Source organism: Macrobrachium nipponense, chromosome 36 (genome assembly GCF_015104395.2).
Source record: "Macrobrachium nipponense isolate FS-2020 chromosome 36, ASM1510439v2, whole genome shotgun sequence".
NCBI lineage: Eukaryota > Metazoa > Arthropoda > Malacostraca > Decapoda > Palaemonidae > Macrobrachium > Macrobrachium nipponense.
This window is the reverse complement of record NC_087220.1, coordinates 13620956-13645955: the sequence shown is the minus strand read 5'-3', so window position 1 is coordinate 13645955 and position 25000 is coordinate 13620956.

Genomic DNA, 25000 nt, shown 5'->3' with positions numbered 1-25000 from the left:
TATATATATATATATATATATAATCTTATTCTAAAAACACACACACAGACACACACACTCTCTCTCTCTCTCTCTTCATAGTTCACCAAACTATTACAGTCATGACCATAATAGCTGGAGGAGAAAGAGAGCTTCTTCATTCACCTTCTCTTTCAGCAGATGTCAAAAAGAGAGAAATGCTTTTCGTTGGTTTAAATCATGTAATATAATTGGTGGAAAATCTCCGAGTCCTTTGAATCTCTGAAAAGGTGAAAGTCCTTCATGCATTTCATACCACAAATAATTTCAATTTCTTCTATCCTTCAATTGGAGATGCAACCTAGTATTGCTTAACACTGCAAGACAAATTTATCATCGATATTCTTTTATTTCCTTTTTTTCACATTGACGATCATTATAAGCATAACTTTAAAATCTGAGAATTTCTGAGCAAGCAAGAGATTTATCAAATTAGAGGGAGAAAAGAATACGTAGAAATAAAATTCAAGAAGACATTAATAATAATCCTTCATATAAAGAAGTTGATGTTTTTCATGTAATCACATATTGAAGAGCGCTGCAAAATCGGTATTCTATAATTCCACCACAGAGCGTTTCGTAAGAATAATCATGTAAGGAGAGAGAGAGAGAGAGAGAGAGAGAGAGAGAGAGAGAGAGAGAGAGGCAGTAAATGGTACATGGATCCAACAGAGAGAAAAATAATTATAATAACTGAAATGTTGTAATTAACAGACCCTAAGCTATTTCATTAAAAGTGATAGGAACAATACCCCCCAAAAATTTTCCTTTGGTGAAATTCTGAAGAAATCCAGGTTCTACCAGATCCTAGGAATCTTCCTCACATATATAGTTCTGAATTTCTATGCTTGAAGGGGAAAAAGGTCTCGCTTACAGGCAACCAACTTTAAAGACTTTAAAGACTTTGATGTAATTTTATAATCCCCAAAGCAAATGTCATTCCAGGAGAGTAAACTAATCTTTTATGCTATCATTATAAAAAATATTAATGAGTTTTCCAAAACAATCTGTGGTAATGAATTTTTCTAGACAATTGATTTTTCCCGTATCTTTGCATTTTAAACAGTTGTCCTCGTCTCTGAAATAAACAACGCTTCGTTTTGCTTGAACAATTCAAGTTATCAAAAACGTTCTCTTTTAGTAATGGAACTACTTCGTAAATGTAGTCAATTGACTCTGAACTTCTCCATAGCATGGAGTAGAAATGTACAGGAGGAATCGTAACACCACTCATCAAAACTACTACTCAGATTGGTTATATTCAATAAAATTCTATTTCGCCCAAGAAAAGAACATATGAGAAATGATTCAGTGAAATTACCCGTATCTATTTCAACTATTTACCATTTAAACTTTCCCATATTCAAAATACCACGGCCAAAATTCTTCTTCCTAGAAAGATTATATTCTGTTAACTCAATATTTATATTTGTAGATATCTTCGGTATTAAAGAGAGCTAGTTGATGATTATACGAAAATATCCGTACTCACTGCAAGTAAAATTATATTCAGCAATTCCCGAGAAACATCCCTTGATGCCAACAGACCAACAGAATAAATTCTCTTTTGCATGAAGACCAGCATTCTTTTTTTCTAAATGAAAAACAATTTCCTTTCTTTGTTTCTCAGTCCCTAAAAGTGAGTAAATATTTTTTCGTGCGATAAAAATGCACAATATTTTATCTCGCCATGAAAGATAAATGTTACCCTGCACTATGGGAATACTAAATAGGCGATTCCCCTACAAAAGGATACTAAATGTCTTTATTGTATTTCTTAAAATAGATTTTGAGCACCATTCTTATGTTATTTTTTAGAAATCAATTTGGATTAAAGCACATTAATCTAGTTTATAATTCTCTAAATCGATGATAAAACACCAAGTAACCAAAATTGGGCAATATCAATGTTTTGTAACCGAAAGGGGAAGCAAATAGTTCCGGGGCGAAAATAAAAGTATGAAAAGGTATCAAATAAATATTGTGTTATTTTCACTCGATAAAACTAAATTGTTAATCACCCCTTCCTCCATATCTCTTAGCTTTCATAACTTGATTCTCTACTCACTTCCTTTGTAACATACTTTTTGAGTTTTAATTCTATTTATGTCTTACAGGGTCTCTTTCGATACCATTCGCCAACTACCTTCCCACACCAATATAGTAAGATTGTCCTTTTCAACTTGACCCTCCTTTCCTCTACATGACCTGAGGGGAGCTTAACTTGACCCTCCTTGCCTCTACATGACCCGAGGAAGGCTTGACTTGCGCCAGAGTTTTCAACGAAAACTGACAACATATTTTTTTTACAGACTACAAAAACATTTCAAGAGGTCTTAATATTCGATAATGACAATATTAAACTGATTATTTTATATTGTTTTGCATAGACAATCTATAATAATACCTACAGTGCACCGCACAAGATGCACTGCCGTCACCAATTCCTTATGATGGAAAAAGCACACAGTAATATTTATAACTAGAATACAACAAAAGAAATTAAAAACTTGGAGAAAACATTTCACCAAAAAATTACTTCATTCCAATTATGAAATTTGTTTCTCAACTAACATTAGAAATAAAAAGAAAATAGTCTCGGACAAATTTTCTTCAGGAAGAGTTTATAATTCATTTATTTGGCTACTGGGTTTCCAAGTTGTTGTTCAGTAAGAATCCTTAATCTGAAGCATTGAGTGAGACCTAACAGTATAAATACATTCTTATCAAGCAACCTTTACCTCTGCCGTTTGAAAGACAAATTATATATCTTGGTTTAATGGAAATTGTCGAAACTATTATGTTGATCCTTATAAAGTCTCCTTAGGGAATTTTATAGTACTCCAACTTTCTTTTCCTCTAGAGAAAAGTCACTGTGAATCCACGAAGGATTCATGAGGTCTTTCCTGCAGTTAATGAAACATTTCCTTCATTTCTTACTGATCTAAAGGCCTTTGATTGTAAAAGTCATTGATTTTTTTTCTTTTTCATAAGTCATAGTAAAGTAGGTGGAATTTAAAATAACTTATTTCGGACATGTGCTGACGAACAGTCTTTGTTTATAACACAATTTTATGCACATAAATCCTTATTTTTATTCAAGTATGTATGTATGTATGTATGTATGTATGTTCATGAATTCTTAACTCAAGAGCATAGGAAACCTTCAAGAAAATGTCTAAATTTTCCCAAATCTCAATTACTCTTTATTACAAGAACCTTACCTATTTTTTTCAACAATTTGATTAAATATAGATTGGTGCACCTGGTCTCTCTACGATCGCTAATACCTGCTAACTTATTTTCTTATGTATTGCAGATATATATATATATATATATATATATATATATATATATATATATATATATATATATATATATATATATATATATATATATATATAATATATATATATATATATGTGTGTGTGTGTGTGTGTGTGTATATATAGATAGATAGATAGATATTTATATTGAACCCATTCCCTTACACTAGTTGAAGTGTACGGCCACCAACCTCCAACTTACATACTCTTGCTTAATGGATATTATTGTCCTTCTCTCCAATAACTCTTCCATTCTATATGTCAAGCGTTTCTAACTGGCCCCATATACTGAACGATTGTATGAACGACTGTCTGAACGATTGTCGTTATCGACACACACGCACACTATCCAGACAGTATGAACGATCTCTCCACCGATTTCAGTCTGAACAAAGATTTTGTCTCGGGAATATATGGCATCATTTCTAGAAGAGACGTGTGCGATAACATTATATCAGCAGACAAACACATAAATTGAACGACCTGTGTATGACAGACTTAAGTCGCAAGCCAGCAACCTGGTCTTGACAGATTCCCGCTGAGATCGTTCAGACACGAAACTCCGCCCACTTTTGCATTCATACAAGCCCATACAGAATGTTTTTGCGAACGATACAGACAATCGTTCTGACAATCGTTCATACAATCGTTCAATGTATGGGGCCCTTAAGTCTTCCACTCTTCTTCACTCTAAACATTCTATACACATTCAACAGCCTATGAACCTTTATTATTCTCACTTAATCTAACCATCTGACAATCTTCCACACATCTGTCACAGACTTTAACGTTTTCTGCCGCTCATTCTACAACATACCTGTCATTTCTCAATCTTCCAATCCTTCTTGCACACGAACACTACATAAACAGCCCATCTTGTCAGTTTCAGCTTTTGGCCGTTCGCACTGAGCATTCACACTTTAATTCCATACAAAACAACTGCGTAAACAGGTCCTATATATATAATCAACATAGATTTCCAAAACTAATTTTCCATTTATTATACAAATCTTGTAAACACAACCTGCTACCTTCCTTGCTTCACCTATTGCTTGAATTACCCCTTCACTCATCCTACCGAAATCTGTTATGTTTAATTCTAAATACCTTAAAGTTTCAATCTTTCTTTTTTTCATCACTTAAATAGCTGTCATAGCTCCACTTCTCCGGTTTTCAAATAACTACGCAACCATATTCTTGCTCTCATAAATATCTTATTTAAATATTGAATATCATATTTTATTTTCAGCCTCCTTCACGTACATCACACAAACGTTTGATATTTCATACTCTATTCCCTATTTTCTAACCCACGATCCATATTTAATGACCACTCTTTGATTTATCGCTCTACGAAATTATTAATATAATTAAATGTTCGTGGAGAAATAGCATATCTTTGTCCGTCACCTACTTTCGGGAAAAATCTGTCGATATAATATTCTAAGTGCCAAACATTTTTCACCATTCTAGTTTCAGTTTTTGCTATTGGATTCATAACCGAAACTTAATGAAATTAAATGTTTTCTGGGAAGAGAATCAAAGGTTTCAATCTTTATCAATCAATGGCAAAAAAAAAAAAAAAAAACAAGAGTAGGAATAAGAATTTATCAGCTTAAGGATGATTAGTTTCGGAATATTGTGAAATTCCATGAAAGCTATGGCAACATTTCATTCCATAAAATATGGAAATGGAAAAGAAACCAAATAGAGAGGCATGGACGTGCTCTACATTTTCCCACTGGAAATGGGTCAAAGGAAATGGCGTTCCATTTTACGAATTCTGATTTGTAGTTTTACTCTCTGCGTACTCGGAAAAATGAGAGAAACAGATTCGCTTACCCTAGCCAATTTATATATATATATATATATATATATATATATATATATATATATATATATATATATATATATATATATATATATATATATATATATATATATACATATATAGTATATATATATATATATATATATATATATATATATATATATATATATATATATATATGTATATATATATATATATATATATATATATATAATATATATATATATATATATATATAATATATAAAGTTTTTTTGCCACGAAGGAAAAAATGAAAAAGCGAGATAGCCGAGTACTTTCGGTCCTGTTCGGACCCTTTACTGAAGGCAAACTGATTTTGCAGAGGACAACATAGTCAAAAGAAGGCTTAATATCCAAACTGACACTACAAGATTAGCAATAAGGGCGATTTCACTCTACAGAAAGGAGGAAACCGCCTGAGGGTAGCCACACCTTGAAGGATACACGCAGTAAACAAGTTATTCTTCCAGAAAACAGTACATTTTGAAAAAACACCGAAGCATATACAATTTAATATCATGAATTTTACACACACACACACACACACACACACACACACACACATATATATATATATATATATATATATATATATATAATATATATATATATATATATATATATATATATATATTATTTCTACAGATATAATAATAACTTGAGTTGTGGGCCACGAAAATCTATTGTTGCAGGTGTACTAGGAATGAATCCAAGGAATACTGATTAGATAATTAAAGGCAGTTTACTTTGATTTTCGCCATTGACTGTTTTCTTTTATTGTTAAGAAATGGGCTCTACACTGAAATAAGTGGTGCTCATAAACTTTCGTTTTCTCCTAATTTTAGTAACGAGTTTCAATTTATTATGATCTACCTTCAAGATTTGTGTAGCTATCCAAGGTCTAAGTGCCACAAAGTATTCAGAATACAATATATGGACCAAAAACAATATAGATACACTTAAAGACTGAAGTTATAGATTATATTACCAACCACATTAATTCTAACGTTTCTGTTTAATAACGATTAGACAATTGCATTATTCTGAATCAGTTTAATCCATGGATGAATATTGATAGAAAAATATTTTATAATGGATATCTAATATAAATTTTGGTATATGTGTACATATATTTATATATATATATATATATATATATATATATATATATATATATATATATATATTATTAGTTATTTTTTTATTTACAAGATAGACAAAATATAAGTACAAACTTGTCCCAAAAAAGAAAAAAAAGAATAAAATACAAAAAAATACAGAGTAGATAGCTATCTCTTCTTTTTTCTGTAAGTACAAGGCCCATAATGACAAAAAAATACAAACATCAAAGTACATATTACATTCAGCACCTATTCATCAGACACGCAAAAGTAAAGAAAAAAAACATATCCACCTATAAACCTTGGCTTATTATTGTTAAGTCTCAAACACAACGCTTGCAAAAAAGAGAAAAAAACCTACTTGAGAAAAAAAAACATAAAACAGAAGACAAAGACGCATATTATTAATAACTAAGAAGAACTTCATAAACATATGCACACAAATCAGTAATATAATTACTTTCATTTAATAAAGTATTCAAAGACTCGTAACTTAAGTTTTGGGATATTTATGTCTACACGGCATTGACAGAGGACAATTGATGAGAGCGTGTGACTCGTCCTGAAGAGTGCTATTATCACAGGCACAAACCCTTAACTCTGGAGGAGTTCGGCTCCACCTACCCGTTTCTATACAAAGGTTATGGGACATTAACCGTAAGTGACTGAAAGCTACGCTAATATAATCAGCGACATATAAATTTATCGGTATATAATCTATGAACTTCCAAGTTGGGATTCAGTTTGCTTCTGTAAGTAACATATTTAGTTTGCTGAAGTTGGTCTATTTCTAATTGATGATACGATGTCGTCTAGTGGGTCAATTTGGTCATTAAAGGTTAGGGAATTTTGAATAAATCTGTACCCAGGGGAATCTGCATCCCTACACATTCCATATACAATATGAAAAGGCTCATCCATATCAGGGTCAGACAACTTTGACATAAGAAAACGTTTCCTTTTTTTGGCCACAATGAATTTCGCTGGGGGTATCCCAGACTCAACCAAACACAAATCTGTACAGGTATTTACCCTCACATCTAGCAAACATTTGACTAAGTGATTGTAATTACTTATTGGTTTTTGTAATACATTTGTTAACCATGTTTCTGACCCATAAAACAAGGATGAAGTCGCCGCTGCTTCAAAAACTTTCTTCTTAAAATAGAATGGCATTTTAGTATTCGTGTTACAAAATATTGAGAACTTGTTTAAGGTTGATTGCCAGTTAGGCTGATGTAAAGAGAGGCAAGTTTTCAACTTCCCATCATCTGTGAACCAAGTTCCCAGATAGAGATAATGGTCACAGTAACTCACAGTTTGACCTTGAGCTGTTATTGGCAACTGGTCACCTACATTCTTGTTTATCACGAAAAATTTGCTCTTCTTACCATTAAGCTGCATGCCATATTCATTACAGTAGTTCATCATAATGTCAAATTTTTTAATACACATTTCTCGAGAAGTGGCAACAATCACTGTGTCATCCATCAACAAAAGCACATGTAAATTACCCACCAAAAAGCCATCGACTGGAATTGCATCTTTTAACATCCTAACCATTTTATCCATATAAATGACAAACAGTAAACAACTAGTGGGGGCTCCCTGCCGAACACCGACAGAGCTTTCGATCACAGCTGTTCTTAAAACATTTTTAGTGTTACTGTACATCTCTTTAATTGCAGACAACATTCTTTTCCCACATCCTAGTTCCTTCAAATAACTTATCATTTTTCTTCGGGGAACTCGATCATAAGCTTTACTGAAATCTACAAACATTATACACAGTTTTTTCTTCTTGAAGATAGCCAAAACTATTAACAGTCTTAATGACAATATTTGTTCTATACATCCTCTTTTCCTCTGTGCTCCAGCTTGACACTTATCTATACTGAACCATAATTTCAGTCTATTTAATAACAATATGTCATATATCTTACCTACAGTATTCCATTGATACTTATACCTCTATAATTCCCACAATCCATTCTGTTTCCAGATTTAAAAAGTACAGCAAGTTTACTGCATCCCCATGATAATAAATAATTTAAATTCAAGAACAAAGCATTAAACACGGCCAAGAAAAACATCAGCCACAAGGCGGGCAGGCGACGAACAATCCAGGGCACAGGCCACAGAAGCTCTTATTCATATTCACGTCTTTCCGAGCCTCGTCCAGCTCTTGTGGGGTAAAAGGGTCGTCAGGAACAGTGATGTAGGGGCGTCATCAAGAGCACTTATACCTTCACTTTGATTATCCATATTACCCGGGTTTAAAAGTGATTCGAAATGAGTCTTGAATTTACCGTCGTCTGGTTGCAATGTATTTGCCTCTAATATCTGTCCCTTCCAGTCTATAGCTCTCCAGATTGCTTTAGAATCGTTAGACTCAAGTAAACGCTCCCATCTAGGTTTTGTTACATCCCAATCAACACTTCTGCCCTTCACGTTACATTTTTCGGCAACTCTCCTGATCGTCTCTAAGCCTTCACTCATTATAGTTTCTATGTGGCCCCTGTCTATATTAGTCACATCAGGAGGTTGAATCTGACTCATGCACTATACAAATTTATCAATATCAACATTGTTATGTGAAATAGTTTTTTTTAATCAACCGATTATTATCATATTTTATATAAGATAGTCCTAAATTTTCTGCTCTATCTAATAAAAATTTAAATGACAGATTTTTGACACCTGTGGCAAGCACCACACTTAAAGGGGCGTGATCAGATCCCCGTATGCCTTGATGCACTTCCAAACCTTCTAACAACCGAGTACATTCTCCTGACATTATACACAAATCCAATTCTGATGCCATTCTCTCTATATGACAAATTTCCACCCATTTCTTTCCCTTTATATGAAAGATGATTCACCACAACCAACGATCTATGGTTACAAATGTCCAGAAGCTTCCGTCCATTGTTATTAACGTGATTATCTTGAATATTCTTATATACATAAGGAACGCCGTCTTTATTGACAATACTTGGATAGCCTACACGGGAATTAAAATCTCCCATAACAACTATTGTTCATAATTGTTCATCACAGACTACCAAATTACCAAATTGCAATACATCAAAGTAAGGAGATCCTGTGGTGTAATGTATACACCACCGAGAAAGACACCTGGCCAACAAGACAACTGAACCCAAATTTGGCCTTCACAATCAAGCTTTACGTTTGTTATCAATCTCACGATGTTGCTTTTAACCAACAAAAGTACGCCACCCCTATGTTTGCCTTTCCGAGAAGGGTTGTGATATAAACAAAAACCTGGCACACTCAAATTACTTACTAATTTCGCTTCTAAAAGCCACACAATATCGTAATTCAAAACAAAACGAAAAATATCAGGATCCTGCAATTTATCTCTCACACCCGCAACATTCCAGGAACATATTTTTATTTCATTTTTCCAAGGACCTAGACAAAATTTACAATATATTTTATCAATAACTACATTGTCTCGAAGAAGAACACGATTTTTCCAGTCGTACCTAATATTTAGTACCAGCATTTTCTGGCTTACTCTTCTCTTCTCGTTCTCTCTCTCTAAGTCGAGCCATCTCCTTCCTTACTGCTGGATGTAGGTCCTTCTTGATGAATATTCTAGCAAAAGGTCCGTCACAGTTCTTCAGATTTTTTGCTTTCTCCAAGATATGGTTCCGTTGTTGCTGGTTGTTAAGCACAACAAGAATGGTCTATTACGTCGATCGTTCTCCTTTCCAAGACGTCTTATCTGCCACTTTTCTGGCTCCATTCCCATGTCGTCTGCATAGCCAGTTGCCTCGATCACCTTCCTAACCTTGGCAGCATCGTCGTCTCCGATCTCGTCGCTGTTCTCTGATAACCCAGTTACAACAATATTTCTGCTTCTCTCTCTTGCATCAACTGCTTCTAAAAACCTTTGCTGCTGGCTTATAACCTTGTAAGCTTCGTCCAGTCGGGCTGAGAGATCCTTAACCTCTTGTTTAATTGCCTTTATTTCACTGATTTCGCCTCTGAGTAGCTTCAACTCATCCAGTATCTCGGTATTGGATGGCTCTTGATTTCTAATGGCATTAATCATTGTGCTTAAAGCTTCTTTCAACTGAGGATTGGTAAGTTTGCTTAACTGGTGTTGTGATAATGCTGTCACGGACTCCACACTGTCATAGGTAGGCATTTTTCCTGAATTTCAGCACTAGGCCCAGTGCTTAAACTCGAGTTTATTAAGCAGCGTTGTCAAGGACGCGAGGCGTTGCTATGGCTACTGCGCATGCGCAAAAAATCCAGAAACTGAACGAGGGGCGTGTAGCATGAACTTCAAAATTTTTCTCCTCAAATTACGGCTAAGTCCAATATAGACTAAACTGCTTTCTCACGTCTAAACAACCACTGTACATTCATGCATTCGGAAATAGGTTTCAATGCTTACAGAACCTTGTAATTTCCTTCAAATCTCGACGGAACATCAGAGCTTCCTTAGCCTGTTTGTTTATGTCCCAAACGACCATCTACAAAAACTGACGTCAAATTATGTTATCGTATATGTTAACTTTTCGAGAAGTAGATGTTTCTATTCACTGGCTATCTGTTTCAATCTTACTCAGGGACGACTACCCAATTTACCGAATATTTGGTAAGACATAAAAGTGTGAGAATATGGGACTGCATATTACTATACATTGAAAGTTAAAGACAAGAGCAAGTCTATTAGTTAAGAAAATATAGGAACCTTTTATTGCCAACTAACTAAATATAAATAAACAAGTGGTCAAAATTTATATGCAAAAGAAAGGCGTTAGCAATGAGCTGTAAATAAGGACGACATTAATATGTTGTAACAAAAGAAAAATGTCTGTTATTCACACTCACCATGGAAATGCCCATCTCTGTAAAATGGGAACTACTCTGGAAATGCAAATGCAGATGCGGACCTCAGAATAGCACGAGAGGATCATCTTGCCTGCAGCATTCCATAAATATGCAGTGAACTAGCAGAAGTTAAACAGACATAATACGCAACAAAGAAAAGTGGGCCAAAAGCAGACAAAGATAAAAAAAAAGTTATTACAAGTAAAAGAATCAGAACATCCATGCGTTAAAATTTTAATGATTCACAATTATGAGCATTGTTCATTCTGGTCTATTCGTCGTTCACTTAGCTTAAAAAAAATATAGTCGCATTTTAAAAGAAACAATATTTTTATATATCTGGTTATTTGCAATTTAGAAGTTCTTGCATTTTTAGGCAATGTCTCCATTTTCCCTTCTGCATAGAACACTCGCGAAACTTCACGTTTCTTTTTATATATTTATATTCACTTCCATGCATCATTAACATTCTCCTTTTTTAATAATCGTATTATTTGTCCTTTATCTTAGAATGTGTATTATTCTTCCGTCTCTTAGTAAATCATTTTCACTTGTGTTGGCATAATACATCATAGAGACCGAAAGCCAAAAAATAAAATAAGATAATCTTAATTTAGTACCATATCTCTCTCTCTCTCTCTCCCTCCCTCTCTCTCTCTCCCTCTCCCTCTCCTCTCTCAGTACGTATACCAGTATCTGATATTCTGTTATCTTTCTAATTATATGATGATTTTTAAGTGTTACATTTATGACCGTGGTTTCTGTGCCATTGTAGATTTGTATCCAACGCAGCATAGAATAAGTAGACTCATAGTTTATCATTGAACACATATATCAGTCCATATACAACACAGGCCTTATACTCTCTAACCCCTTCCATTCTTTACACTCGGACAGTCTTGAAAATATTAACTGCACTGATCTAAGGCTGTAATCAGTTTAGACAGTATCTGTCCCCTTGCTGCTTTTATTTGGAGATCCAATTGTTCATTGCAGCTTTCTCTTTGCATTCACTTCCCTGTAGCAACACTTTCAGGGGGGGGGGGGGGGGGATTTCTCGTTCTTTGACTCTATTTTGATTAAAAATCATTTCACTTAACTTTTCGTTTTGGATACCTTATCTAACCCCCTGCATGCCAATGCATGAATTATTCTGATATACAACTTCACCCTTAATATTCTTGTTACATTCAATAACTATTGTATTTCCTAATCCAGACCTTTCATGATTTTATTCCTTCCTCTTCTTCTTCTTCTTCTTCTTCTTCTTCTTCTTCTTCTTCTTCTTCTTCTTCTTCTTCTTCTTTTCCACCATTTCACTACAGCAGACTAACTGTCACGTACTACGCAAATTTCCGTTTTGTTTGCCCAGTGAAGATTTTGTATGAAATTGTTGTTAGCGTGTGTTTTCCTGTGACATTTCATTATCCCTCCGCAAACCTAATTAAATTTTCCTCTCAAAAAAGAAAAAAAAATAATTACCTCTTGACATTAAACTTTTATAGAGACTCTAAAGGCGCTGCAGTTTTCCTCTTCTAATATTTTTTTTTTTAGAAACGACTATAAAGGTCACTGTCTAAATATTATGAGCAATTTTTATTGTTTTCGATCGATAGAGAGAGAGAGAGAGAGACGAGAGAGAGAGAGAGAGAGAGAGCGAGAGAGAGAGAGCGGGGAGAGAGAGAGAGAGAGAACGTATGCATACTTAATTTTAAACTTTATGCGTTCATCATATAATTTTAATATATATGTGGCCATTTTGTTATTTTTTATTCCTATTTTGAAAGACACCTAAATATTGATACAACCGGTAGGGATGAGTGGATTGCAGATTTAAACGAGGTTCTGGAGGTACAAGAAGAAGAAATTAGTGCAGAAGAGGGTGAAAGAGGCCTTAAAAATCTGTATAAAAAATTTGGGAAAAAACTGCTGGCGTGTGCGGGATAACTGCAGAGATGCTAAAAGCAGGAGGACGAAGGATGATAGAGGCATTAAGAGTTGTTTTTAGCATAGTTTAGAAAACAGAGGTGGTACCAAGTGATTGGAAAAAGGCAATTATGATACCAATATATAAAAATAAGGGAAGCAAAAGGGAGTGTGGTAGCTATCGGGGCATAAGTTTTACTGTCAGTCCCAGGGAAGATATTCATGTGAGTAATACTTAACAGAATAAGACCTATAGTAGAAGAGAAACTTAGAGAACAGCAGTGTGGTTTTAGAAGTGGAAGGTCAACAGTGGATCAAATTTTCACCTTAAGACAGATAATTGAGAAGAGATGGGAGTATAAAAAGCCAATATTCTGTGTTTTTATAGACTTGGAGGGAAAGCGTATGATTCAGTATGGAGAGATGGAATGTGGAGAGTGGCAGAACACTAAGGTATACCACTGAAAGTGATAAGGATACTAAAAAACTGGTACCAAGGAATGTGCAGCTGCTTACAGCTGGATGGACAGCAAAGTGACTGGTTCCCAGTTGGAAGTGGGCTAAGACAGGGATGTGTTATGTCACCCACCTTGTTTAATGTATATATTGACCATATAATGAGAAGAGTGATGGAGAACGAAAACAGAGGGGCTAGTATTGGTGGAGAAGTTTTTATGGATTTGGACTTTGCTGATGATGTTGCGTTGGTTGCTGATACGTGGCTGGTGCTGGTAGGTATGGTAATGAGGATGGAGACAGAGACACAGAATTTGGCTTGAACATCAGCACAAAGAAGAGCGAGATCATGGTTGTGAGTAAGGATGATGATTGGGTGCACATGGAGGATATGCCAATCAGAGGACAGGAACTCAAGCAAGTTGAGAAGTTTGTTTACTTGGGAAGTGTGGTAACAGCAGACAGGAGGCAAATTGAAGATATACAAAGAAGAAAACTAGGAGCAGCAAGAACTTTTGAGGTTCTTAGAAAAAACGTTTGGTCAAGTCATGAAATCAGCTTGAGAACTAAGATGAGAATATTCAATGCAGTAGCACAACCAGTCCTGGTGTATGGCTCGTCAACCTGGGCACTGACCAGAACTGAGGAGAAAAGGTTGGATGCTTTTGAGATGAAGCTGCTGAGAAGGATACTTGGCATTAAATGGGATAAATGATGTTAGAAATGAAGACATCAGGTTGAGATTGAGGCAAAGGCCAGTCAGTACCAGGTTGAAGAGGGGAAGGCTGAAATGTTTTGGACATGTTGAGAGGATGGATGGGAATAGAGACCCCAGGAGAGCACTGAGAGCAGTACAAATAGGAAGAAGACCGCTGGGTAGACCAAGAACGAGGTGGATAGACATAATTGTCTGGAATCTTTAGGATGAAATCCAAAACTTAGAGGAAGCAAGGGAAATGGCTCGGGATAGAGACAGATGGAGAGGAACTGTATCAGCCTTATGCCACTGGCCAGTGGCGGGAAGATAAAGTAAAGTAAAAGTAAGTATGTGAAGGATAACATAAATATTTCCCTATTTTTTTATGTATTCAATTTCTTGATCCAAATATTGGGGACTGACAATGTGCAGTGCTCGTAAAAACATAGAAGAAAGAATTGATATTTTGATATTAAGATGGTGGTCTGAATAAAAATGGGCATAAGTTAAGTTGTTTGGTTTGTTTCCTATAAATATTGAATTTACATTGAAATAGTTTTGTATGTACAAGATATCTAAGAAAGGGTGGCAATTGTCTTTTTCGATTGTAAAGTAAACTTAATCAATGGTACCTGGTTATTTAATTTAGAGAGTAAATCATTTACATCAAACCAACAGGCTAAACAGCTAAAATATCTTCAACATATCTATACTACTTTCAAGGAATATAAATGATATTAGGTAAATAGGGTTTTTCAAAAAAAAATTCTTGTACAACTTTGAGAGGAGTGGTGATAAAGGGTTGACCATTGCCATACCAAATATTTGTTTATATGCTTACAATCACAAATGCACAACTTAGTAACTGAAATAATATGACCTACAGGTAGAGGTAATTCAGGCTAGGTTAGAATCTATAGGAACTTTAATAAAAAGAGAACATACATCAAAACTAACGAATATATAAGTTGAGCAAAAGTAATAATTTTGTTTAATTTATCAACTAAATCTAGAGAATTATATATATGAGAATATGAGAAAGTTCCAAGTAATGGGGATAAGAGCTTAGTGATATATTTCGAAATGTTATATGAAATTGAGCCAATATTATTGATAATAGGCAGACCAGGATTAGCTTTTTTGTACGTTTTTGACTAATCCAGTTGAGGGTAACCAATGGACAAAATAGAGATTAGTTCCAGTAAAAGTTGCAGGTAGATAAATAACAGTTACAGTTACGATAAAAAAAAAACTATTAATTTCTATTGTGTCCATTGGTTACCCTAAACTGGATATCAAAATGTATTTCACTTTACAAAATAAATCAGGAAATATCTTTAAAATTATAGACCCCTCAGTCCAATCTAATCTATAAATGGCAGTGCAGTGGTTGCGGTGCCACTTACGTTGGAAAAACTACCAGATCAGCTTGGATTAGATGGTTTGAACACCTTGGTAGGTCATTTCCTATGGGTAATTATCTTTCAAGACCTAGTTACAGTGCAATTAGTAAATACAGCGAGGAGACGGGTCACCCACCCTTTACATATTGATAAATATTTTTGTTTTAGCCTCTGCTCAGTTTGCTACAGACCTCGACATTTTAGAAGTTCTATATTCTAACCTCACTTTTGTGTTTAGCTGCGTTTTGTTAGTTTGTATATTGACGTAGTGTGTTTACTGTTCCTTTGTGCCATCCATTTTTGTCACTTAAATTTGCATTTTCCTTTATTTTATTCTCTCAGTGGTTTTAATTGGCTACTTTTTATTATTTTTGGTTTCATTATTAAGCACATTTTAGCGTACGCTTATTTTAATTTTTTTTACGTCATTTTGCTGTATTAATTGTGGGAATTTGATTACAAGAATTATACTACCGTTTATTTTAAGTTGTAGGTCGATAACGAGTGATGGTACTGCTCGAAACATGTCCCAATAAAGTTGAACAAAATGCGGTTCCGGTTTTGGCCTTGGTGGCCATACTGATACTTAGATGGTACTTCCATGCTGGTGTTTCAATTGCTCTAGATAAATATATATATATATATATATATATATATATATATATATATATATATATATATATATATATATATATATATATATAAATATGTGTGTGTGTGTGTGAACGTGTGTATGTATGTATGTATATGTATGTATGTATATGGGTATATGTACAATTTTTAATGACGTAAAAATCAATAATATCCAGAGTAGAGTTTATGAGAGAGAGCAGAGAGAGAGAGAGAAGAGAGAGAGGAGAGAGAGAGATAGAGAGAGAGAGAGAGAGAGAGGAGATAGAGAGAGAGAGAGAGAGGAGAGGAGAGAGAGATGGAAATGTGCAAGATACATTTAGGAGAGATTCTTTGATTGGCACAAGGTCATACTGGTTAAGAAAAGATACTGAACCGTAAAACTAAAGTGAAAAAAAAATACTTTTATAACTTTTTATTATGAAAAAATCCTGTTTAATGTTGAACCAACATGTTCGAAGTAACAAGGACTTACTTAAGAGGCATAATAGTAAACACATTGATGTATCAAAATAATTGTAAATTGAAATACTGTACTCTTTAATTTGCTTATTGAAATTCAGCCATACCATCATTAAACTTATTATAAAAAATGCCCTTATGTAGAAAAAAAATCTTGAAATTAGAGACTCTTATACAACCAAATTTCTTTCGCATATGTAAAAAAGTTTACAATTAAATTTCATTTCATACGATTATCAGCATGAGTTGTTGGGGGTATATCGCGTTTAGGTAAGATTTAACATAACGTAATTTTCTATGTCTTCAACAATTGTCTCAGAATAGATTGTTCTGTGCATTCGTAACATTCAACTATATCATGTCGCTATAACCATGTTGCTTACATTTTTATATTTTGAACATGGTTCGACCGTCACTGGCTCAGAGATGGAGGCAGGGAAGTGGTTATACAGTCAATGAAACTTAAAATTGATATTGTCTATTTTGAAGGCTGTCGGGTGAGGGCTGAAGGGAAGGAGGATAAGTCGTCGAAAAGTGCTCAAGTGCTCCGTCAACGTTCAAATTCCTCTAACAAACTCCCGAGCATCGCCCCTCGGTGACCAGTGACTTTTGCTTTCTGCATCGAAGTCTTGTCCTAAAGAAACCTTTGTATTTCAGAGACAGTGGAAACCAAAATTAGATTCAAACCAAATTTACTTGATTTTTAACATAGGCATTGCATTTTTTTTACCTGAGAAATTGGGTCGGTTATAATTCTTTTATAAGACAGGAGTATTCACTTTATACTATTTTCTATGAATATTAATGGAATGAAGATAAAGATGTCTACTGTTTCTTTAACCTCAAATTTAAAATAACAGCATGAGGTCTTATTCGTTATTCCATCTGTTACCCAAAGAACAAAATAGGCTGCCTTGAATACTTGACCGGACAGTTGCTCGAATTGTATTCGAAGTTTATTTGTGGTATTACTATTGTCATGTAATTTTCCTATGGAAAAGACAAAATGGATAATGTTTATCTTTTACTGAGCGACTAATTACCGTTCTGTATACATAGTTCTTGAGGTATCCAGGTGTTTTTGATTGGAGGTAATTTGATGACCCTAGAACACGCATGGCTACCTTAATTGCTAGTTACATTGTGTACTCGTATAATTGTAATTAATTGTGTCTTTGAAATATGTTGATTGTTTCTGAATCCTTTTTGCTCATAGCATTTGAAATGATAAAGACTTCATGTTTTATATGAAAGTCGAACACCCTGAAGCTTGTCAAAATCATTAAGACTGCTATGATATATACTTTATAATGTACGTTCAGACTCAGAAACACATTTTACTATTTTTTGTATAAATAAATAAATCAACCAATTAAATCAGATCAAACAATGTATAAACGAGCCATGTTTCAACCAATATTACCTTAGTAGGCTAAACTAAATGTACAGCATTTTTTCTGGCTAAAAGTATTCCTAGTCACATGGGATGTTAAGTGCCTAGGATATGGCACTCTGCTAATTGTGGCACTTTATGACAAGCCTATGCGCTTTAAGGGACATATCTTTGAACACTGTATGCCTTTATAGTAGTTCTTAATATAGTACTAACTTATACAGCCAGAATGGCTGGTGAATGGGGCTCTGCCTAAGCAAAGCATACAATTAGAATAGACGCTTAAAGGTGATGATGAAGAAGAAAGGAAACCATAAAGGAGAAGATACAGAAAACACATTTAGAAAGAGTTACAAAAGAATAAGAAAGAAATAAAAGCAGCAGAACCGAGTGCTCCTCTCTGGCTGGAGAGGGCCAGAGTTCTCTGTAAGAATATGGCATTGTGTCGGGCACTAGTTTGGAGAGAGAGGGTAGATCTTGGAGGACTGTAGAATTGGTCTGGATCTACGGAAGGGCGGGGGCCCTAAGACTGTATGAAGGTAGGAGAAGACTTGAAATCTTGTCCTATCATGATGTCATAACCTCCTGGAATATTGGTAGCTACCGCCACAGTACATATCTTAGAGCGATGAGGTCGTTAACTCTAAACCGGACAGTAGGCAAGAATATTTCAACATGGTTGATGCTCCACATTATGATGGATTGATGCCTATCAACCCGAACTCCTTAAGGAATTTTATCCTGCCTCTGGGAGGGGCAACAAATGTACGGCCCTGAGCCGAAGGGCCTAGAGAGCAGAAGTATTCGTCACTGCCATTGCAGTAACAGCAGCTTTGTTGGGGCATCCAGACCATGAAGCAGTGTGCCCAATCACTATATATATATATATATATTTATATAGATATATATATATATAATATATATATAATAAATATATATATATATCTATATATATAGAGTATATATACATATATTATATATATTATATATATATATATATATATATATATATATATATACTTATAGATATATATATATTATATATATATATATATATATATATATATATTATATATATATATATATATATATATATATATATATATATATATATATATATATATATAATATATATATATATATATATATATATATATATCACACACACACACACACACACACCCACCACACACACACAAAGGAAGTAGTAGGGAAAGGCATCCTCATCTTTCAACAGTTTATTTCAATTCGCATTTTCAAGGCTAAAAATATATAAAATTTGCGAACATTAATACTCAATTTGATTTAATTTATATTAAAAATGTAATGGCAACAGCTCTCAATAAAGTAAAAGTTAAAAGTTAAAATTCAACAGCACCTTCAAAGCCAAACAAATTACAGGTACAGGACTTCACTAAAATCTTAGAAAAACACCTACCTATACAAAGAAATAGTAAGACTAACAAAAATATGTGAAAACAGAATGAGGCAAACCTGCTGGCCAAACTACGCTATGAAACAATTTTACAGAGGACGTTTGGGTGTTTAACGAAGGTACAGTCTTTTTGATAATTATTTTAGAATCTATCTAAATAGTCAGGTTGTTGTTGTTCCGCAGTTGGCCCAAGATAGAAAAATCCTTGCTGTCAATATATGTTTTACATGTTTTTGAATGATTACGTATATTAGATTGTTCCGGATTAGATAACCTACTACCTGTTCTATGGCTTATGCCCCTGTGGGAATCTATTCGAACCTTCAACAGCCTCTTCGTGCATCCCACGTATGTCCCGTGATCACATCTCGGGCAAGTGTATTTACATATGACGCTGGACGAAGGCAGAGGACTGAGTCGGTCTTTGACTCTAAACAGAGATCCAATAGTTAAGGGATTTTTGGGGATAATTTTCAAGTCCACAGGCGGAAACCTCTTTTGAATAATGGATGTGCATGCTCTCCTGAAGGTATCATCATGAGGGAAACTTACAAACATCTTCAGTCTCGGTACAGTAGTTGCAGTGTTGAATGCACCATTTTTCCATCAGCAGTTTGTTTAGAGATCTGAAAAAAAGTCGTGAAGGAAAAACAATTTTTATATATATATATATATATATATATATATATATATATATATATATATATATATATATATATATATATATATATATATATATGTGTGTGTGTGTGTGTGTGTGTGTGTGTGTGTGTGTGTGTGTGTATGTATGTATGTATGTATGCATGTAGGTATATATGGAAAAGAGAGAGAAAGACAGAGAGAGATGCGGGTTCGTTTCCATATGGAAAAAGGTATACACTTGACTCTTCTTTGTCCAGTGAGCAAGGAGTGAGGGGTGTCTGAGCAAAGTGAGAAAAAGGAATTTTCGAAATAGTAACCTCCCCCTGTAAAAAAAAAAAAAAGTCTGATGTAATTACCTATTTTTTCGACAGCTCCGCGCTTCAAAAAAAAAACATGTTTGGATCTATTCGATATTGGAAAAAATCCTTTGCAAAAAAAACAACAGATTTTGTGTTATCAACGAATATGAAAAACTTGATTTTTCTACGTGAATGCTCATTGAGCTCTGGTCATTTCTTCTATCGGTTTACAATGAAGGGGGGGGGGGGGGGGGGGGGGGGGGGGGGGGGGGGGGGGGTACAAGTATTAGGGATTTCACTCCGAAATTTCAGTAATCCAGAAAATATATGAAGAGTACAATTTTTTTCTCATATCCGCCCAAATGAAGATAAACATTAAATGCTAATATTCGTCACCACCTTAATTTCAATTCTAATCACATTGCTTATCCAAACTGTATCATAATTTAATTAATTCTTTCTGTGAGAGCAAAATGGATTTGTCGTTTCTTATCTTTTTCATATTAATTCTGCTATCATTTCAGCATGATTATTCCATCTTGTTTATCTTAATACTACTGTGTATCTTCCCAATTCTGAAATGCATAAATAACTTGGAGAAAACAAAGATATAAAAATGTGTGCAACATCAGTTCCAAGGGTTTATATCTTGAATACAACTGTTCTGAAAAGAAAAATCATTACATAACCTCTAGCCATCCCCATGTACAACCTTAAATAGTTCTCTCATATTAATTAAATGAGAAAAGAAAAGGTCTCAGGGAAGCATACACTTCACTTCTCCACCTTTAAACCCAAGTTTTACTCACGAAATTATACTCGGGAGAAATATTGATTAAATATTTTGTGGATGTATGTGCAATATTTTCTTACTGAGATCAACTATAGAGCCAGCATATATGCTATGTTTAACTAAATTGTTATCTAACCCTTCGTCTGTCTTCTTCATAACCAATATCTAATGCCAATTGCCGCTCACTAAATGAAAAAAAACATTCATTAAAACGTTTCTGTAACCCCATATTATTTGTCAAAAAGTCACATATTCATTAGGTATGTTAGGTTTATGAGATATCAGTGAGCTTTTTTTTTTTTATTTTTTTTGAGTGCTAGTCGAAATTAAACACAAAACTTTTAAGTAGTCGCTAAGTAGCTTTGAAAATAGACAATTCCAGTTCTCCCAAAGTCGGTATACAGGTTCACATTAACCAAGCACCCGGCTAGAAACAACTTGCTCCAACCATTCAGATAGTAACTGTACTGTACATCACGGTATTGTTAAATACTTCTTCACGAATTATCATTATCAATTATATTTTTAGAAGTGATATTTCCACATAAATAATTATTAAATCTGATATTGACACTTTTTGATTGGTCACTGATTCACCTTAAAACCTCATCCAGCTAAAAAACCTATACTGCAGCTATCAGATTTTAACATCACTTTTTACACGACAGAATAACTGATAGTAACCAACTACCATCACCATTGCTAGCTATTTATATTTACATGTTTTCCATTCAACCTTAAACTGTTTGCCCTGATAGGGGCGTGATTCCAGTAGATAAACAACACATAAGTCACTTCCATATGGTAATATAGTTAGTGAATAATGAAAGGGTCCACCACTGTACAAGATAATGTAGTAACTGGGCTATTTAATGACATTAAAGGACGCTAACTTTCCTTTATTAAGAAAGGGAAAGACGTGGAAAGCATATTTTCCACATTTTCCTTCCCACTCACGCAGCGATGCGAGATAATGCGCTCATATTTCAGACGCTCTCTCCTCAGTTTCCTTGTTGACTGTTAAAAAGCTCTTTTTAAAATTCTAGCCAAAATCGAATTCGCAGTAGAACATGAATCTAATTTCAGTTATGCAATTGTATCTTGGAATGTGTGAGCTTTATGTATCTTCTGTGCTGTGCACTTATCCTGGTTTATTAGTTTTTATAAAGGAATAATATAATTTTGTTTTCGTTTTCTTACTAGAAACGATTTGAATGTTATTTTTTATTCAAACTTTCTTATACATAATGGAAAAATTGAAAGAAATAAAATCAATGGAAACTCAAAATGAGTACTCTGCTGGCAATAATATTGCATTTCAAGTTTAAATGAAATCTGCAGAGTATCGAGAAACTACTCAGGTTAAGGAAAAAATTTTCCTAAATGGCCATAAAAAACACGACTTGATTAGATAAAGATATTACTTTAAGTTCTTGTTCCGAGATAAAACTTGCTTGATCGAATGAATATTAGACTAGTCTTTGTGTTATACTAAAGGTAATAAACTTTCCTTTTCCATTTTATAGAAAGTATGTGTGGTTTAATTCTACCAAAATGTTTCACTAAGTTTTTTTTAATGCAAAAAGTGATTATGCTATGGTCTGAGGAGAGGGAACTTCTAAAAGAAATTACTAGAAACCAAAAGGGCACCAAAGGGGTTGGGGTTTGAATGGCTTCCCTGAAACGAGACTTGTTCTGCTCATAGACCAGGTAACTAAATAAACTTTACAGGTTTATCATGCCCCATTTTGGTTTGCATATGACTTACTATCTGGAAAAGAATACTGTGAGGGTAAGACATCACTGGGACAAAAGGGGTTTGGGGGTGAAAAGGGGGTGACATGTAAAAATAAGCGAAAACAACATATATTATCGTCTAATCCATAGTTATCGAGGTTCCTGAGATGAATGGTAACAATCCTGATGCCCGCATCAGGACTGTCACCTGTAAAGTTTATTTAGTTACTAAGTCCACGGGCAGAACAAGCCTTGTTTCAGGGAAGCCCTTCCCACCCCAGCCACATTTGTTGCCCTTTGTCCTAGTGATGTCTTACCCCCACTAGTACCCTAGTATTCTTTTACAGACAGCAAGTGATAATTCACACACACATACATTCATACATCCAGTTATGCATATATATATATATATATATATATATATATATATATATATATATATATATATATATATATATATATATATATATATATATATATATATATATATATATATATATATATATATATATATATATATATATATATATTTATATATATATATAGACCAAAGATCATGAGAAATATTGAAGAAGATCACTTTCACCTAACATTACACGCTCCACTAAACTCAATTTTCGAACATTGCCATCAATGCCAGCTGACAGGAAGACTACTGCCCAGTTTGACTGGACAAGTAACGAAGGATTACTGGTGCATATTAGAAAGTTTATAAAGGGCTTATATTTATCACGCGAAGGCTGAAGATCAGCAAATCGAGTTCCATGAACCCTTGTCTTGATACTGAAAGTTCACTGTTAAAAAAGAAGTAACGGAAGGTAACTGTACGTCTTCTGGCAAGGGTGTAAATGCTATCTATCAGTGTTAGAAAAAGAAACCCGGAAATTAAGGCAATACTTTCTAAAAGAGAAAGATTCCTTAAGGATGTTAAGGGCCAAAACAGGAGAACCGTTTTTCTAGTGATGGTAGAATCAAAGATTTAAGGCATATGACATTCGTGCAGTCACCTCTGTTGATACGTGAATCCTTGGGAATAATTCCATATTTTTATATACAGGGAAAAGATCGGAAGATTTTGACATACACGCCATCACCTTCGTGGGAAAAGGAAGCCTTCTGAATTTTTCTGGTATCAATATTTTTTATACTTTTAGGTACCAGGAAAAAAAAAAAAAAAATTCGTACTAGGTACGTGACTCTGGCGTAATCACTTTTTGCATTTAAAACCCCTTGCGAATGTTTCTGGTAGCATTAAAATACACACACCTTTGAAAAATGAAAAAGGAAAGTTTACCTTTAATATAACACAAATATTCAGTTTCATCAAGCAAAGTGTTATCTCGGAACAAGAACTTGAAGCAATATCTTTATCTAATCAAGTCATAGTTTTGCTGAGTTTTTTTGATGGCCATTTAGGACAATTTCTCCTTAACCTGAATAGATTCTCGATATTCTGCAGTTTTAATTTAAACTTGAAATACAATATTGTTGCCGGCAGAGTACTCATTTTGAGTTCCCATTGATTTTAGCCTCATTATAAGGTATGCTTTCCTTTCTTTCATTTTTCCATTATGTATAAGAACGTTTGATAAAAATAAATCACACATACAGATCTTTCTAATAAGAAAACGAAAACAAATGATATTATTCCTATGTCCGGTGTGAGATTTTGCTACCGTATTTTCTTTTTCTCTCCACAAGTAAACTGAGGATGGAGCTTCTGAAATATGAGCGCATTATCAGGCATCACAGCGTGAGTGGAAAAGAGAACAAAATATGCTTTCCACGTCTTTCCCTTTCCCTTTCTTAATAAAGGAAAGCTAGATTCTTTTCATGTCAGTAAAAGGCCAGTTACTACATTATCTTGTATAGTGGCGGACCCTGAATTTATTTTAGATTTCTGAATAGGAAAATGGAAATTCCTTACAAATATGCTCTTGAG